Raw genomic sequence first — 7,329 nt, 5'->3', positions numbered from 1 at the left:
GGATGAGCTGCTCGGCAATGGAAACCATGGCCATCGGAAGCAAAAACATGCGGGTGGGTCCTCTCTCAGAACATTTGAGTAGATGCCATTTACATTAAGTACAAATATACTGCGTTGTTTACTAAACTTATCTGGACCAGGCAAGATTTCGGAAATCACTGACTCATGTAGAGGGGCAATAGTGTAGTGGCGAGATGCATGAGATCAAGTTTTGACACAAATCGACCCAAGGTTCAATTTTGCATTTTGCCAAACTTGCTCTACTCCCTTTTCCCATCACATATCAGAGCGGAAAGGCATTTATTTAATAAAAATGAAGAAAATATTAGAAAAGTGGAAATAAAGCATCTAACGTGTTTAATAAAAGTGTTTATCAATAAGGGGTAGGTGAACAAACGTGCTGAATTAGAGATGATAAAAGTGAATGGGTCCAATATCATTGCTCTTATCAAGTGGGTGGGTGGTTCCGACGGCCATGATGGAAACCCATCCATGAAGCTCTACACACTGTTCTTGAGCTAATCTCAAGGCCACACAAAGTTTGGAGGTCTGTAGCGACTGACTCTGCAGAAAGTTGGCCATTTCTCCACACCTCAGCATGCGCTGACCCCGCTCTGTGATTTTACATGGCCAATCACTTTGTGGCCGAGTTGTTGTTGTTCCAAATTGCTTCTACTTTGTTATAATATTACTAACAGATGAGCGTGGAATATTTAATAGAGGACATTTCACAAATGACTTGGTGCACAGGTGGCAACCTATCACGGCCCCACGCTTGAGTTCACTGAGCTCCTGAGAGCGACCCATTCTTCCACTAATGTGTGTAGAAGCGTCTGCATTCCCAGGTGCTTGTTTTATACACCTGTGGACATGAAGTGATTAAACAGCTGAATTCAATGATTTGGAGGCGTGTCCCAATACTTTTGACAATATGGTGTCTATTTAGACCACTTCTATTTGCTATCAGGATGTGAAGAGTTTCAATCAGTTGGCTATAACAACAACAACAACAACAAAGGTTTCTAAAACAAATTGCCTACCCTATATTTTGATGAACAACAACAACAACATTTTTTTTTGAATTTCATTAAACATAAATAGATTAAGAACATGACTGAAAGGAGTCTACATCATTGATGGCATGTTATTGAAAGTCATTTATCTGTAAACCCACAGGTGCCCGAGTCAATATTAATCCTTCTGACAGCCTGGTGAGTTTTAAAGTGGAGATTGGGGTTTGATGAGGCCCTCTGCTGAGCGCCGGGTGGGTTGGTGGGATTGAGATGAGCTGTTGAACAGGTGGTAAGAGAATTAACCAGGAAGCCCAGAGAAACCAGATGGAAGTACGCCACTGAAAGCACTCTCCTGCGATTCTACAGCAGGCCAGCGCAAACCAGGAAGAATAACAAATTACTTAAAATAAGCCAAAATATCCAGTGCTGCTTAAATAAATGTCCACTGGGGTTCTCATCCACATTTTGAGGTGTCTTAATTCCATCCTTCACAGAAGAGGTCAAATTTTACATCTTCAAACCACAGAAATATTAAAGATAAAGGCAAGAGAACGGTTGAATAATGTTTTAGACTAAACCTGCTAAAAGCCTTGAGATCGATATCATGGTCCATGAATGACCTGCAGATGATGACATGTATAAGCCAACAATAACCCATGTTAGAGGAGTTACTTTTAAACAGTTCAATAAACTACCAGTAAGTGTGTACAACTACATTCAAGCTCTTTTGAAACAGTTACCCACACTAAAAACAAGAAGAGGCTAACTACACTAAAATGACTTAATATTTAATTATATATATTTTTTATTTATTATATTTATTATAACTAAACTAGAATCATATACAGTTTTCACAAATATGCTCAAAATATGAAGGCTTAAGATGTGACATTAAAAACCATACGATTGTTGGGTACCATACGAAGATGGGGTAAAATGACCCCATATTTAGATTAAGAACTTTTGATGAATGGCTTTGCTATTTTTATTTTCGTTATTTCATCTGAATATCAACATAGTCAGCTGAAGCTGTTTTGAGGTTAATTGATCTAATTTTGCACATCTGAAAAAATTGTGATCTATCATTGTATTATGTTAAAACATACGTTTTTTGTGTGTGTCTGTGTGTTAATGAAGGATTTGTGGACACATTCATGTGAAAGTTATAGTTACTGTAGAGTACACACACATATATTATGCAAATGCAAACGCAGACTTTTATTTTGAATGTGATTAATTTTGATGAATCGTTTGCCCAGCACTAATATATAAATATTGATAAAAATGTTATTTATACATTTTGTAATTTATGTAGTTCTACAACTACTAAATTAGCAAATGTTTCTATTTATTTCCTATAATAACACATTGGCGGATGCATCATCATCATGCATACTAAATTAATATTGAAATATGTTACAATTTAAAAGTAAATTGCTCTTTAGGGGGGCATCTTCCCGTCTTGCCCTATATAATTAAACTATTTATATACAATATATACAAACCCGATTCCAAAAAAGTTTGGACACTTTACAAATTGTGAATAAAAACAGATGCGATGATGTGAAAGTTTCAAATTTCAATATTTTATTCAAAATACAACATAGATAACATATCAAATGTTTAAACTGAGAAAAATTATAATTTTAAGGGGAAAATAAGCTGATTTTAAATTTCATGGCATTAACACATCTCAAAAAAGTTGGGACAAGGCCACTCTTTAACAGTCTGCAAACGTCTGGGGAATGACGAGACAAGTTGCTCAAGTTTTGGAATAGGAATGTTGTCCCATTCGTGTCTAATACATTCTTCTTGTAGCTCAACTGTCTTAGGTCTTCTTTGTCGCATCTTCCTCTTTATGATGCCCCAAATGTTTTCTATGAGTGAAAGATCGGGACTGCAGGCTGGCCATTTCAGGATTCTTCTTCAATGCAGTCATGATGTAATTGATGCAGGATATGGTCTGGCATTGTCATGCTGGAAAATGCAAGGTCTGCCCTGAAAGAGACGTCTGGATGGGAGTATATGTTGTTCTAGATATATCTTCCAGCATTGATGGTGCCTTTCCAGATGTGTAAGCTGCCCATGCCACACACACTCATGCAACCCCATACCATCAGAGATGCAGGTTTCTGAACTGAGCGCTGATATAACAACTTGGTTTATCCTTGTTCTCTTTAGTCCGGATGACATGGCTTTCCAGTTTTTCAAAAGGAACTTCAAATTTTGATTCGTCTGACCACAGAACAGTTTTCCACATTGCCACAGTCCATTTTAAATGAGCCTTGGCCCAGAGAAAACGCCTGTGCTTCTGGATCATGTTTAGATATGGCTTCTTTTTTGACCTGTAGCGTTTTAGCCGGTGACGGCGTATGGCACTGTGGATTGTGTTCACCAACAATGTTTTCTGGAAGTATTCCTGAGCCCATGATGTGATTTCCATTACAGTATCATTCCTCTCTGTGATGCAGTGCCGTCTAAGGGCCGAAGATCACGGGCATCCTGAATGGTTTTCTGGCCTTGACCCTTAAGCACAGAGAATGTTCCAGATTCTCTGCATCTTTGGATGATATTATGCACTGTAGATGATGATAACTTCAAACTCTTTGTAATTTTTCTTCTTTGTAATCTTCCTTTCTGATATTGCTATATTTCACCACAGCATTGGGGGAATTGGTGATCCTCTGCCCATCTTGACTTCTGAGAGACACTGCCACTCTGAGAGGCTCTTTTTATTCCCAATCATGTTGCCAATTGACCTAATAAGTTGCAAATTGATCCTCCAGATTTTCGTTATATGTACATTTAACTTTTACGGCCTCTTATTGCTACCTGTCCCAACTATTTTGGAATGTGTAAATCTCATGAAATTAAAAATGAGCCAATATTTGGCATGACATTCAAAATGTCTCACTTTCAACATGTGATATGTTATCTATATTCTATTGAGAAAAAATATATAAGTTTATGAGATTTTTGTAAATTATTGGATTCCTTTTTTATTCACAATTTGTACAGTGTCTAAACTTGTATATTTTTTTATTTATTAATTTGTATATACTAAATATTTTTCTCCTCTAACATAGATCTAAAATTCTAAAGTAGCCTATAAAATGCCAATGAATGAAAGAAAAAAGATTCTCTATTAAAATTAATTGAACTTTCCAATGCTATGCATAGGCTACTCATTTATTAAAAAAACAAAACAATGATTGATTGTGATATAATCACATCATTTACAGACAAATAACAACATTTTGAAACCAGTATGTGCTTATAGTCAATGGAAACAATATCCCCTAGTCTTCCAGTACAGCTGCGTGAAGCCGGTTCACCTGAGAAGCAGAACTTGTTATTGGAAAAAAAATGATTTCCAAATTCACAGCGTGTTCTATATGTGGTGACGGGTGATATATTTGCGAATTCTCTCTCACCTTCTCATGAGTTTTAACCTAAAACTGACACGTTTCATATCATAAACCCCGTTGTCTATAAATCAGGGTAACACCACTGTTTGGAGCGGGAAATAAAGCTCCTGTATCCCGGCAGAATAAAGGCCGATGCCAAATGGCTCCACTTCACGGCGACCTCTGGCAACTGCAGAAGTTCACTGACTGGATCGTCCTCTAGTTTTTATTCCCCTCTACAGTTCAGCTTTACTGCCTAATTGGGTTCCTTATACTGACCACAGTGAGAATATCTTTGTGTTTAAACAGCTGTAAACCACAATTGAGCATCTCAGGAGCGCAGTGAACACTTTCAGGGAAAAAAGAGGTGTACGCTCACACTTCGTCCGTCCCCAATCATCTCATCAAACCGGGCCAGTTTGTAAATCACCAAATTTGATCGTGAAATGTTTAGTGCAGTGGTATAAACCACACTGTTTCCTGAACGGTCAAGTTCTCCTTTTGTTTGGCCCACATATTTCTGTCAATGACAGAACAATAATATTTTCATTGCAACCTTGAATACCGCAGTTAAAATTCCAAAACGTCATTTACTTCTGCCCGTCTAGGAGCACGTCGGGTTCAGTAAAAGCCTGCGTCAACAGCTTTTGTTGATCACTACACTACCATTCAAAAGTTTGGCTTCAGTATTAAATAAAATAAATAAATAATAATAATACTTATATTCAGCAAGCATGCATTAATTTGATATGCAGTACATTGATGAGGCATAACATTATGACCTAATATTGTGTTGGTCCCCCTTTTGCTGCCAAAACAGCCCTGACCTGTCAAGGCATGGACTCCTCTAGACCCCTGAAGGTGTGCTGTGGTATCTGACACCAAGATTTTAGCAGCATATCCTTTAAGTCCTATAAGTTACATGGTGGGGCCTGCTTTGTGTCAGGAGCATTATCCTGCTGGAAGAGACACAGCCACCAGGGAATACCGTTTCCATGAAAGAGTGAACATGGTCTGCAACAATGTGATACGTGTCAGAATAACAGCTACATGGCAAGATCCAAGGTTTCCCAGCAGAACATTATAGAGCGACCGAATAGAGTGTCCTATTCTTAGATCACTTCATTGGCTGCCGATTTGTCACAGAATAGATTTTAAAATTCTCCTCTTCGTCTATAAATCCCTTCATAACATAGCGCCTGTCTATCTATCAGAACTCCTTCACTCCTATACTCCTTCCAGAAGACTCCGTTCTTGTGATCATGCTTTGCTGGTCGTTCCACGCGCTAGACTGAAGCGTAGAGGTGAGCGTGCATTTGCGGTAGCAGGGCCACGACTCTGGAATACCCTGCCCTTAGAGATCAGACTGGCTCCTACCCTGTCTATTTTTAAGTCACTGTTAAAAACTTTTCTATTTACTTTAGCGTACTGATTACCCTGATGTGTTTGACTTTTAAAAGTTGTGCTTTTAATTTTTTACTCTCTTCTGGTTTTATTTTTATGTATGTATGCTATTCTTGACCTTCTGTAAAGCACTTTGGTCAGCCTGGGGGCTGTGGGAAATGTGCTATATAAATTAAAATTGAACTTGAACTTGAATTATCCAAAGCATCACACTGCCTCCGCCTGCTCGCCTTCTACCCATAGTGCATCCTGGGGCCATGTGTTCCCCAGGTAAACCACACACACACACCTGACCATTCACGTAATGTAAAAAAAAAGCGTGATTCATCAGACCAGTGCACCTTCTTTCTCCTTCTCTCTACTTTCTTGCTCTGTGGTCCAGTTCTGATGCTCACGTGCCACTGTTGGTGCTTTCGGCAGTGGACAGGGGTCAGCATGGGCACCCTGACTGGCCTGTGGCTATGCCGCCCCATACGCAACAAACTGCGATGCTCTGTGTATTCTGACACCTTTCATCAGAGCCAGCATTAACTTCTTGAGCAGTTTGAGCTCCAGTAGCTCGTCTGTTTGATCGGACCGCACGGGCCAGCCTTCGCTCCCCACGTGCATCAATGAGCCTTGGCCGCCCATGACCCTGTGGCCGGTTCTCCACTGTTCCTTCCTTGGAGCACTTTTGATAGATACTGACCACTGCAGACCGGGAACAGCCCACAAGAGCTGCAGTTTTGGAGATGCTCTGACCCAGTCGTCTCGCCATCACAAATGGCCCTTGTCAAACTCACTCAAATCCTTACGCTTGCCAATTTTTCCTGCTTCTAACACATCAACTTTGAGGAAAAAATGTTCACTTGCTGCCTAATATATCCCACCCACTAACAGGAGCCGCGATGAAGAGATCATCAGTGTTATTTACTTCACCTATAATGTTTTGCCTGATCAGTCTATAAAGACATAAAATATATATTATTTTGTAATAATAATTTTTGAAAATAATTGATACAATAGTTTACTATAAAATATATGGAAAATTATTTAATTTTAATGTTCAACAACAAACGCCCTACATTTGACCGTTTTCATTCTGTCCCATAGACTAAAGTTATTACCTCAGGTTGACATTTGCCATTAACGTGGGACAAGGAATCAAAACCACATGTGCATTAGTGCGCGTCACAGTTTAGCACTTTGTCAACGCGAGCGTTTCTGTCCATTTTTTTTCCCACGAACTGCCTTTTAAAGACCTGTGATGTTGCGCTACCTGGGCCGCCCCACCCGGAGGGTCACGGAGCTCCACCGGCCGATGAAGATGGATTGAGGGGCGTCAGCAGCGCTGGGAGTGTCAGCATGGGGGCAAACATGAGAGAGATTCAAATGATTGAGCCCGGTAGTGCAGCGCTGCTCCCGCCCGTGACGCGCCGAGTGTCGCTGTGGAATCTGCGGCTTTCGCTCTTCCGCTGTTAAACGGCACCTGATCCTTCAGCGGGATCGAGAGGCTGCCGTCAGCC

Source organism: Pseudorasbora parva, chromosome 19, assembly GCF_024679245.1.
Source record: "Pseudorasbora parva isolate DD20220531a chromosome 19, ASM2467924v1, whole genome shotgun sequence".
NCBI lineage: Eukaryota > Metazoa > Chordata > Actinopteri > Cypriniformes > Gobionidae > Pseudorasbora > Pseudorasbora parva.
The sequence above is the reverse complement of the archived record's forward strand: the minus strand, read 5'-3'. Positions refer to the sequence as shown.